At 35.8% G+C, this 12,037-nt stretch overlaps 1 protein-coding gene across 2 annotated transcripts in view; it reads left to right on the top strand.

Annotated features, from left to right (window-relative positions):
• The first annotated feature begins 3,904 nt into the window (after positions 1-3,904).
• Positions 3,905-12,037, top strand: part of LOC124644576 (cyclin G) — a 39,808-nt gene continuing 31,675 nt past the window's right edge. The window contains exon 1 of one of the 2 annotated variants that reach the window (XM_047184042.1): positions 3,905-4,299. The gene's annotated coding sequence lies outside the window, so the exon portion shown is untranslated. Of the gene's footprint in view, positions 4,300-4,397; positions 4,538-12,037 lie in introns of those variants that run through there. The other variant, XM_047184043.1, reaches the window with a different exon arrangement.

Below are 12,037 nucleotides of genomic sequence, written 5' to 3'. Positions count from 1 at the left end.
ACCTATAGCTCGTTCGATATTCGCGCACTGAGGTGAGTATGCTGGGCGTAGAACCTACGCCCAGCATACTCACTGAACGAAGCCTATAACTCCGAAGTTATTCGAGCACTGTTTTTTCTTTTTGGGCACCGTTTGGCACTATTTGGGAACTAATTTTTGAAGTATGAATTATGTTTGAAGCGTATACAGATTCTCCGGACGGAGGTGAGTATGCTGGGCGAAACCTTCGTCCAGCATACTCATCGAACTATGGCTATATCTTCGTACAAGAGCACTATTTTTTTCCTTTGGGCACTATTTAGCACTATTTCAGAACAGTTTTTTGACATTCATGAAATATCAGGATTCCATGATGAGTATGCTGGACGAAGGGACACGATTTTTCTTGAGAAATTAAAGGCTAATAGTCTACAAAATACTGAAAAAGTCTGTAGGTATGTTTAAAATGCTGGCTACCGACCACACATGCCGTGACTGCATGAAGTCGGCCGCAGCTGCACTACTGGTTTGTATGTATTTATATAAAACCGTTTTGGATCGAAGGCAGCAGCACGCACGTGCAGTCGCCCTCAGATATCAATGTCAGATGTCAATGTACTGCTGCGGAATTGTTCGCGCGAGTTACCGCGGCTCTGGTACATAAAGGGCGTAAGAAGGGACATGGTGGGTTGTAGTCAGTAAGACTCTGACACTCCCTCACACTGCTAACTCACAGCGGGAGGGGTCATTTCATGATATCCCACAAAAAAAATCATTAGCCAAGGCGTCGATTTGACCACTGGGCGGCAAGTATACGGTTGGTTATGGTATGGTTATCGTTATAGTTAAATGGTGTAACTGGGTTCTACGGCCATTCCGAATATTCTAACTATCTATTGTTTTGCTTACTAGAGATAGGAATTTGGCAGTACTTTTTTTTAACGACGTCAAAAATCATCAAATGATCCCGCTGTGGGTTAGCAGCGGTGAGGTCAGACTCTTACTGACTAAAAACCGTCGTGTTCCGTCGTAGGCCTCTTATGTACCAGGGCCGCGGTAACTCGCGCGAACAATCCCGCAGCAATTTGGCAGTACTTCTATGGGATTAGTATCAAAATTCTATCCCTAGTAAGAAAATCCACAGATAGACAGAATATTAGGGACTGCCTTATATTGTAGTACTACTGAAAGTAGTATTGAGAATAAAATATTACAATGTATAATTATTTATAAGATTCGTAAGTCAAGTGCCTTTTAGGAAATAAATGTTTTTATTTTCTGTTCTGTTAAGGCGCACGCAATATTTTTATGCATTTTTTATCTGTTTAAGTTATCTATTATCATGTTTATATCACAAGAAATAGTTTGTAAGTGACACTTAATAAATACAAATACAATTTATGCATAACTAATATTATAAAGAGGAAAACTTGGTTTGTTTGTTTGGTTGTAATGGATAAACTCAAAAACTACTGGACCGATTTAAATATTCTTTCACCATTATAGTTCGGCCATTCAGAGAATGCGTTCCTGACACGTCGCGATTGAACTGACGACGTAATAACATTCATTGATTATTGATATAATAATGTTGTTTTAATGCTCCTCAATTGTTAAAACGGTAAACAACCAGCAAAAATATTTTTATCGTAACTGCAACGCCATTGCAAAGTTACGTCGTCAGTTCAATCGCGACGTGTCAGGAACGCATTCTCTGAATGGCCGAACTATAGAAAGCTATATCTGCGAATAACATAGGCTATAAATAAGTTCAGTATAACTTTAATGATTTTGTAAGACATGTTATTTTGAAGGGCCAACAAATGTTTATATGGCATTCACATTTTTCAATGTATTATCTCTAAATGTCAGTAATATTTTTAATTACTGTTTCATACATTTTTGTTATATATTTCTCCATATAATGAATATCGGTCAAGGCGGAATAAATTTTCGATAACCTGTGTTTACACTTTTTTAAATCTACCAAAACGGTAGTTTCTTAATCGTGGAAAAATCTTACTTTAAGGGACGATGAATGAGATCTCAAGTTTGTAGCGAACAAAATTTAGTTAGAATTCTCGATTTGTGTGTATAATTTGTAAATTGAATTTCTAAAATACTTTAATGATGGTTTTGATTCTTTTTGTTATATTCAACCATGTTTATCTTGTAACCTTTCTATTCTCCGTTGCAATAAAGTTGCTATTTACTACGCAAATTAAGATGTTATTGAAACTGATAATGACTAACAACGCTGTCATTGTTATTGGTTTAGTTAAGTTTCATAATAAGTTATAATTAGATAAATTTAAGCTATTTACATAATATTTTTACATTATTACTAAGTATGAATAAATACACTTATGAACTAATACGTTTGTTTTCTTTCGTATCTTTTAAGAACAAGTTAAAAGGCTAATGTCCCAAAGGTTTGATCCTCTCACATCCATCACATGTCACTATGACGATGATGTCCTCCTAGCCGATTATCGGCTACGGCGGCTGTTCTCATGTCAGGAGATTAGCCAACTGCGCAGGACATATTATAGTGCACACACATTTGCTTGAACACAGGTGCACTCACTATTCCTTACTCACATAGCGCGATGGGACGGCAATCCGACACGACCGGATATGTCACTATATTTTTCCTACTAATATGCAAAGGTATGACGTATTAACTTTCAACTCCCAAAGTCGTTAACGCTCTTGTTGTCTTCCGTGAAATTAGTTGTGTCTTGCCATTTCGTGTTGCACGCCACGTACCAGCCGATTGATGATCAGTGTACCTAATATAAGTTAAGAATGTGCGCTACCCTAGACTTATATAAAAGCAATAAGCGCAAGCGGCTTATCACACACTAGCTTCTGCCAGCGGTTTTACCCGCATCCCGTGGGAACTACTTCCCGTACCGGGATAAAAAGCCTAGCCTATAGCCTTCCTCGATAAATGGGCTATCTAACACCGAAAGAATTGTTCAAATCGGACCAGTAGTTCCTGAGATTAGCGCGTTCAAACAAACAAACTCTTCAGCTTTATAATATTAGTATAGATGCGAAAGTAACTCTATCTGTCTGTCTGTTACGCTTTCACGTTTAAAACATTGAACTGATTTTAAAAAAAAATGTTGACCGTGAAACAAGAGTTGACCTTGAGAAAGAACATAGGATAGTTTTTATCCCGGACTTCTGAAGAATTCTCTCGGAAACGCGATTAACAGAACTCTACGCGGATGGAAGCTAGTATATATTATAAATGCAAAAGTAACTCACGTATGTCACGCTTTCAGGCCAAAACTAAACCGATATATATTATTAAAACATAAGAAAGGGAATAAGGTATTTTTGAGATCCGGCCATTGCATGCCCGTGTTTCTGTATATTTCCGTTTCTATGAGGCATCACAACGCGAATGCTCGAACGTTATAAGATTCTGTATAAACACACTTCAGTCTGGAATTTGGTTTCTTCTTGTAATGTTTACTAAAGTTTACTTTTAACTTTTTGCCACTGAATTAAGAAAGTGGAATTAACTTCATATACAAATGACCTACCCGAGGACATTTTTTTTTCAGAATCATGACTGAAATTACGAAAAAACGTGTGTCTGAAACTTACAATTTGAAAAAAAAAGGATGCTCGTCTTTACGTACATACGGAATACGATACCGAATTTCAGAAGACATGATATAATATTATTCATAATATTTCAGACCGGTATTTTGACTTTCTGATTCAGAAACCCATTTCGGTTGTGTGAGGATGCCATTAAAATGGTAGGATTCCATTTTTCTTGAAACAGCAACACTGACCCCCATTGTTTACAACGCCAGAACAAACGAAACAAAAACAAGTTCAAAGCGAGTCAGTTATTTTTATACCTTGTCACGATACGCGTCTAGAATTTTCAACATTTTGTAATTTACTATACACCGTTAGTTTATTTACAACAATAGTTATCGTTATTTTACAACGCCGTACTTATTAAATTGATTTTTAAGTAAAGTAATCCTTTGTTCGAAGAGTGTAAAAAGCGACGTTGCCGTTCTTCATTCCTAGTTTTCTTATAAGAGAAAACTACACCCGAGGATCTACATGAAAGTTTAGCATTATAAGTTAAAGCTGTGATAATTTCGTGCGTGTAGTAATAAAGTAATGCTCCAGTGTATTGAAATGTGTAATTCTGAACGTTATACATTGTCTGACGCAATACCTATCTGGCAACAGCGCGAAGAATCGGACTGAATAATTTACTGATGTATTAGCCAAACACATCAGTTATTATTTATTATCACACATCTTTTCACTTTTTATGAGGTAAGCTTTAATTATAAGTGTTTATTTTAATTAATTGACCTAAAATAACATAAAAAGGAAGTGTAACGGTCGTTTTGATTTTCCCGCGGAATGACGTAATTGTCGTTCCAAGTCCGCCATCTTTGTACCATCAGTCATCTGTCAAGCATTCTTGGTTTAGTTCGTGAAGGGTGTATACCAAAAAAATCAACTCTTATAGGGTGGTTTTTCTACAAAAACCCACCACGGAAGCATCCGGGTAAGTTTTTAACTATTTTAACTCATTCAAGACGTCGACCATTACGCTTTCTTTATGTATAAAATTTTCTTTGTTGAAACTAACCTCTTTGGTTGCTACGCCACTTTTTAGGTCAACCAGTGTCTTTTATGGTGAAACACCGTGTTTGCATGTCTTTTATTAGCATAAGCTATGTGTTTAGGTGCTCATAGGAGTGAAATCGACGCTTTTTGGAGGTTTCTAAAAGTTTTTTGAAACTAGAAAGTTAGACTCGAAACCTTATGTAGGATTTTTATATATAGTTTTTATGTAACCTTGATAACGTCAAAGTATCGGATTAAAACCTATATTTAACTATTTTTAATAAACTTTTTTCGTCAAATTACACTTAAAACATGATTATTTCTCAATTTTTTGCAAATGCCCTCGGACAAAATATTCAAAATTCATTTATGTTGCTCTATGCACTGTTTCTAGAAAATTCCAGACACCTATGCAGTTTCTAAGATATTTCTTGAGAAATATGAGTTAATTTGAACCGATAGCTAAAATTAGAGGCACATGTCATGTTCAAGCATGTTCAATTTATTGCATAATCATTTTAAATAGGTACCTATGATTAACCTTCAATTTTAAAGTGTGGTGTAATATCCGATGTTTTAATTTTTCATTTTGAAACTCAATTTTTTAAATTAAACAAATGTTAAACACAATATTTTCTTGTCTAATGTTTCAGTTTAATTCATCGTCTTACCAAAAAGTATGAATTTGATTGATTAGTCCGCGATAATCTCGACAATTACTGAATAGATTTTTATTCTGTTTTCTAGTAATAGAAAGCTATTCTTCAGGAGGTGTACATAAAATACATGAATATAATATCCCAAGTGCAACCAGGGTTTGTCGCTAGTTTTATATAAGACAATAGGCACAAGTTTACAGTTTCAATACTACAATGTATACCAAAATTTTTCAGGGGTCAACTACCACCGCATAGAGTTCATTGACTTGAATGAAAATTGCATTTTACTTTACTTTTATTATTATTTGAAATTATAATAGACATTCATAGCATATTTGTTCTACATGTACTATGTGGAGTCCAAAGGTCAGTTATAACCTATTCCTCAATACCACAGAATAGGTGAAGGCCCATTTTGGAACTGAATTACTGACCACACATATACTGTGTACAGCGATTTTGTGAAATCATAGATATCTAAGGGGACTGCTCATGCTGCTGCCACTTTGCACCTACACAATATCATGTAGAAACATACAAGTTAGTATTGCTGTTGCTGCATCCAAGACGTACCTTAATGAGTAATATAAAAAATCCAACACAATACGGAATTATAGTTATCGGCACGAATCTTGAGCTATGACCTTCACCAGCGCAGAAGTAATTTATTGGGTCCCTTTTGTGGTATGAAGTAAGGCGCGGGGGCGGGCTAAAGCGGTGATTGGCCCGCAGCGCGTCGCGTCATAGCCGTCACTCGGGATTGGTGCTTTGCTAATTTCACTTCTGTGCAGATGTAGGTCAGTGCTCAAGATTCGTGCTGATAACTATACTCTGTAACTTCGTAATGTCATCTAATTAGTAAAATTCTCTTCTCATACCATAAATGGTAACACAATCTTGCTTACCGAATGAATCATAATTTTATTTTAAACCAAACTCAAAAGGGTGATCTTATTTATTTCGTTTTGACAGTTTCATCAGCTTAAGGACTGAGTAACGGAATTCTTTAAGCATGAGTCATACTTTTGTAAGTTGATTATTACAAAGTTTAGATAGACCATTCACTTAATATTAACAGTTTTCAATCTGAAATTAAGTCTTTTCTGTTATGCTGTGACAGCTAAATACCTAATCCCATTCAGATCGAATTTAGGTTGAATCCTAATAGACAGTTTTATAGTCAGCAATTAACGTACAGAAATCAAACTGTATTTCAGTGCCTCTAGTTAGATATTAATGCAATATTTTACATTTCATGTTCAGGATAATAGCTGCCTTATCATTAATCATGCTATTTTTAAAATAACCGTTACAATATTATACTATAATACTTGTGTGTTTTATAACAGTGATGTCATTTTAGGTATTAAAATTCATTATGTGCAAGCCAATTTTAAAGATTTTATTTTAAGACTACCTTTGGAAATAATGTACCATAATATACCATAATGTTTTTAGCACCAACTTAAAACTATCTTATATTGTGCACCTTTTCTGTGCAACATAAGGGAGTGACAGACTTACTAGAACCCTGCATGCTGCAGTAACTCTTTCGAACAATCTCGTCAGTTCGTTGACGACCTCGATGGCGCAATGGTCATCATGCCGGACCGCCGAACCTGAGGTCCCGGGTTCGATTCCCGGTTCGGTCGACATTTGTGTGATGAGCATGCTTGTTGGCCGTGGTCTGGGTGTTATGATATGTATTTATAAATATGTATATATGTAGCTATATGTAGTTTATCAGTTGTGTTAGCACCCATAACACAAGTTAATTAATAACTTACCATGGGGCTAGCCGACCGTGTGTGAAAAAGGTGTCCCGACATTATTATTATTACATTATTATTAATCCTGTAGGTCCAGCACTAGGGTTTACTAGTAAAGTAGCCAAAGCTATTTTATCGCGATAGTACTACAGACAGACACCCAGTCACCTTTCCATTTATAACATTAGGGATTAAGACCTTTACGAGTTTTTATGTTGGTATTTCAATAATGCTGCGTATAACGTAACACAGACGCGCAGTAACGTTTCGACACATTCTTATCTGCCCTAATTTGGGCTTATCTTAGTTTTAAAACTCGAACATACAACAGAATAGTTTACAGGCATTTCGATAAACGTGACTAAAGAGGTTTCCGTGCAATGTCTATGGTTTTAAAAGTAGGTTATGGCTTTTGTGTATGTTTTTGTTAAAGAGGTCGTGGCATTACTATGATAATTCAGGAAGGAATTCCTTTGGAATATAATTACACTAGCTTTTGCCCGCAACTTCGTTCGCGTGGAATAGTGACTACCAGCAGATTTTTGATTTGACCAATAGATGGCGCTATATGTCCGGAATAATTTTATTTTTATAATTTTTTTGTAATAAAAACTATCCTATGTCCTTTCTCAAGTTTCAAACTATGTCTGTACCAAATTTCACATAAATCGGTTCAGTAGTTTAGGCGTGAAGAAAAGACAGACAGACAGACAGAAAGACAGACAGACTGACAGACTGACAGAGTTACTTTCGCATTTATAATATTAGTTTGGATTCTCAGTTAATAATATCATCATTCAGATCCTCAGTATATTTTACACTAGCTGTTTCTCCTCGGTTTGACCCGTTTCTCGTGGGAACTACTGCTCGTAGGGTAAATACGCCAAATGTCGGCCTCCCCCCAAACTTCGGCCGTCTGTACATTTTCAGCTTGCATTCATTCAAAAGGTAATTAAGTGTTAGTTTTGCTCCTCGAATTGCAACCTTGGTTTATACTCTATACGTACAAATCGTTACTATCCGATTCTGTCACTTACTCTTCTCATACTGAGCGTCAGTAGCGATTGCGCCGTTGAAACATCAAATTCGCACGTAAAGTAGCTTACTCGAAGTGAATACTCACATTTTGGGGATTGATATTAGAACGATAAAACATTTATTTATTTTTGTTTTAAGCTTGATTGTCACTAATGGGTTATTTTTACTATATTTTAAGATAGTTTTTTCAGCGTTTTGCGTATATTTTTCAAAGAAAAATAGGAGGCCGCCATTAGGACAACAGTTTTGACTTAAAACCGGAGTCTCGGCCGTGGCCGACTTAAAGCAAATGCAGTCTATTTTATAAATTCCTATTGTACTAATTCCGTTGGCTTAACAAGAGAATTTGCAAAGCTTATAGGCAAACAGATCTATTTTACGTTTAATAGCCAAATAACGGCCGGGGTGATATTAGTTGAATCTCGAGAAATAAGGTACAAGAAATAGGGGCCGACATTAGAATCGTAAATAATCGTAATGTCGACCAGCCTCGAACTCAAGCGCCACTATACAGGCTGATGAAAAAATACTTTTATATTTTTTCATTTTCTCAAAATGAAATAATTTATTTATTATAATTCATTATATCGTATAGGAGTTAAGTTTAAATGTAGGAGTTGACAGTATTGTAGGCATGTTTATGGTAGCTTTATAGTTTGATACTTGCTATCTATTAAACCGTTCTTATTAGCTTAAAAAATATAAATGGTTGGTCGTGAATACGACTTTTTTTGTTTAGGGGAAACAAAAAAATATTTTACTATAAATTAAACAAATACAATTACAAATGTATACTTAGTATTATATTATAATTCTGCTAAAATAAATCATGTTAATAATATTTGTCACTGCCTTAATTTAAAACAACCTATACCTGGCCGACATTTGGAAAAAACGCAACCGACCTTGGGCCGTGAATGGCCGACTTTAGGGTTTTTCTGTTCTCGACGCATCTAAGCCTTATTACTTTTTTCTTTTCGTAGAAATATCAATCTTATGCCTATAAACATGACATAGATGAATCAAACTATCCAAAACCGCATCAGAAACTATCTTTCGTTGGAAACTGACGGTGCTATAGCGAACCGCAATCAGAAAATCGCTAAGGGGGCCGACATTTGGCGTATTTACCCTACTCGGATAAAATATAGCCTAATAGCATCCTGCCGCGTCAAGTTCGGTAACATCGCGTTTCCAAGAGAACTCTTCTAAAGTCCGGAATAAAAACTATCCTATGTCCTTTCTCAAGGTCAACTCTATCTCTGTACCAAATTTTATTAAAATCAGCTCAGTGGTTTAGACGTGAAAGCGTAACAGACAGAGTTACTTTCGCATTTATAATATTAGTAGGGATAGATTTTCAATGCAATGGCAAAACTGTTGAAACACGGATAAATACGGGCACAGTTGTTATATGCGAGAAGTCACGTAGTCACTAAGAAACTGCGCCGAATTATACGTTCGTAAACAAGTTTATACATATAGTTGTTTTCATTCAAATAATCTTTAGATATTTTATATGAGGAGCACAGTCAAAACATAGCTCAAGGTATTTGAAGAAAATTAAAAAAATTGCCAATAAGTACTCTAAATCACTGACTTGGTATTTAATTATTTAGTGTGTTCTTTATAACCGACTGCAAAAAAGGAGGTTCTCAGTATCCCAGTATATATCTCGTTTGGCTGAACCAATTTTTGATGCAGTTTTCGGAGGAGTATGTGTCAGACTCCGGAGAGGTTAGGTATTTTAACCGAAGAAAAAATCTAATAATAAAAAGTAGTTAAAAAAAAGTTTTTTGTTTCTGCGTTCTTAAAAAATATAGGAAGCTTAATCAAAGCTGAGCACTCAAAAGCCATAAAAATGTCCCTTGTACTGGACAGCTGACATTCAATACGGACCATCTGCCGTCACCACATGTCGGTTTCAGTCAATCGTATGCTCACATTACGCCCGAATAAATTGCTTAAAAATGTGCACCTTTCGCCGTTTCGTGGGGTATTTGCATATAATTGATTATGATTGGTTATAGCCTGTGGAAAGGACTTTTGGTAACTTCAAGAAATCCGGAAATAAATGTGTGAATCACTAATCTTTAAATAGGAATTATAAATAAACCAATGAAGATATTTCCTTAAGGTACAAGTTGGCAGCCGACCGCAGGCGACAACTGCAGACGACGTGTCGCAAGGACACTACTGGTTTCTATGTATTTCTATGAAATTCCCTCCGTAGTTGAATGAAGCGACGACATGTCGTCTGCAGTTGTCGCCTGCGGTCGGCTGCCAACTTGTACCTTAAATGTTGAAGAAAAAAACGACTTCAATAATACACGGAATACACCTACTTACTAATACTTCTATGAGTCCGACAAATACTATGCTGAAAACCGCATCAAAATCGTTTTTATTATACCAAACCAGAGAAAATCGCATACAAACGTACATACAAGTCAAATTGAGACACTTCTTTTGTTGAAGTCGGTAAAAAATAAGAAAGACAACGTGCATCGAAACGCGTCCAAAGATCGTCAAACGAGTTCTTTCATCCAATGATAATTAAACGACGCGACGTTATAAAAACAACAATCACGTTTGAAACATGTGAAAATCATTTTAATCTTTTGCTGATAATGTTTTAATACTTAAAACTCAGTATTACTGCGCTCTTTGATATTGTAATGTAATAATTCTTAACTTAAAGAGTGGTTCAGAATCTATAGCTACTGCCTTATCTATACTTTGAGAGGAAATATATTTTTTAGTTTGTCTGTACCTTAGAGGCTCCGAAAACTACTGAGAATTCAAAATTATTTCACTGTTGGAAAGCTGCACTCATTCCGAGGCTATATTTTTATCCTGGAACGGGCAGTAATTCTCATGGGACGCGGTCTCGATACCGAGGGAAACGGCTACTACGCTACACAAAAACTGAGTTTCCCTAAGGTCGATTGAAAATGTGTTCATATTCGAAAAATCATTTTATCACATATGTGTTAGCTTCGTGAGTACAAATATGACGTATTCGCCTATGCCGTAGGATTCTATCTTATCATGATGTGACCACAGATTAAAGAGTGTCGATCACGCCTGTTTTCGTCTTTAATTAAATTAACATGAAGTTATCTACCGATAGGTCGATATGATGCGCTACAATCAATAATCAGCACTTTGGAATCCTATGTTTATAGATTTAGAAATAAATAACTTTGATGTAATTTCGCGAGCGACGACCTTTAAAAAGGCAGGGCAGATAACAGAAAGTTTTGGTAAATATTGATTTAGCAGGATTAGGCTTGTATGTAACTATGTAAAGAAATTTAATGTAACTAATTTAACCATCTTCCAAGGATCATAGCGTCATGAAAATTGGCAGCTGTATGTAGTTCTGATGACAATACAATAATATGGTACTTTCGAACTGACCTGACGATGGAGCCGAAAGATATGACCCGGAACTTCATGATGGATTTTGGGTTTTTCCTTGTATGTATTTGTAAAAGCGTGTTTTTCTAATTATATTAAGTATTTTATTTTTGATATAAAAACCCAATGACGCCAAGAGAAGTTTGTCTTATTTTACGGTCCTTTAGGTAAAGCAGAAAAACTGCGCATTTGCCATACAATGACGTAGTCACCTACAATACAAAATACTCTACTCTCTTATTGTTAAGCGCAAAACGTGTTTGTACAATTGTTAGTGACGCCATTTCTGCGCAAAACCAATTTGCCTTGAAATCATTATTGTTACAATAATCCTCTTTAATGCTATTACTTGTAAGCGCTGAGCATCACGGTTGGTATTGGCTAAAGGATAAGTAGAAGTCCAGTTGTAGATCACGAGGTTTAGGAGAGTGCGGGAAACAGTTTGTCTTTTTAAAAGGACTCCTAAGTATTTTCTTTTCAAATTCCAAGAACGGTTATGTAATGTCCTTTCATCTTTTATCATCTCCCACCTCTTGGTTGGAAGAGCCC

This window comes from Helicoverpa zea, chromosome 30 (genome assembly GCF_022581195.2).
Source record: "Helicoverpa zea isolate HzStark_Cry1AcR chromosome 30, ilHelZeax1.1, whole genome shotgun sequence".
In the NCBI taxonomy this organism is placed as follows: domain Eukaryota; kingdom Metazoa; phylum Arthropoda; class Insecta; order Lepidoptera; family Noctuidae; genus Helicoverpa; species Helicoverpa zea.
Note: the sequence above shows the minus strand (reverse complement) of the source record. Positions and strands in the feature narration are given on the sequence as shown.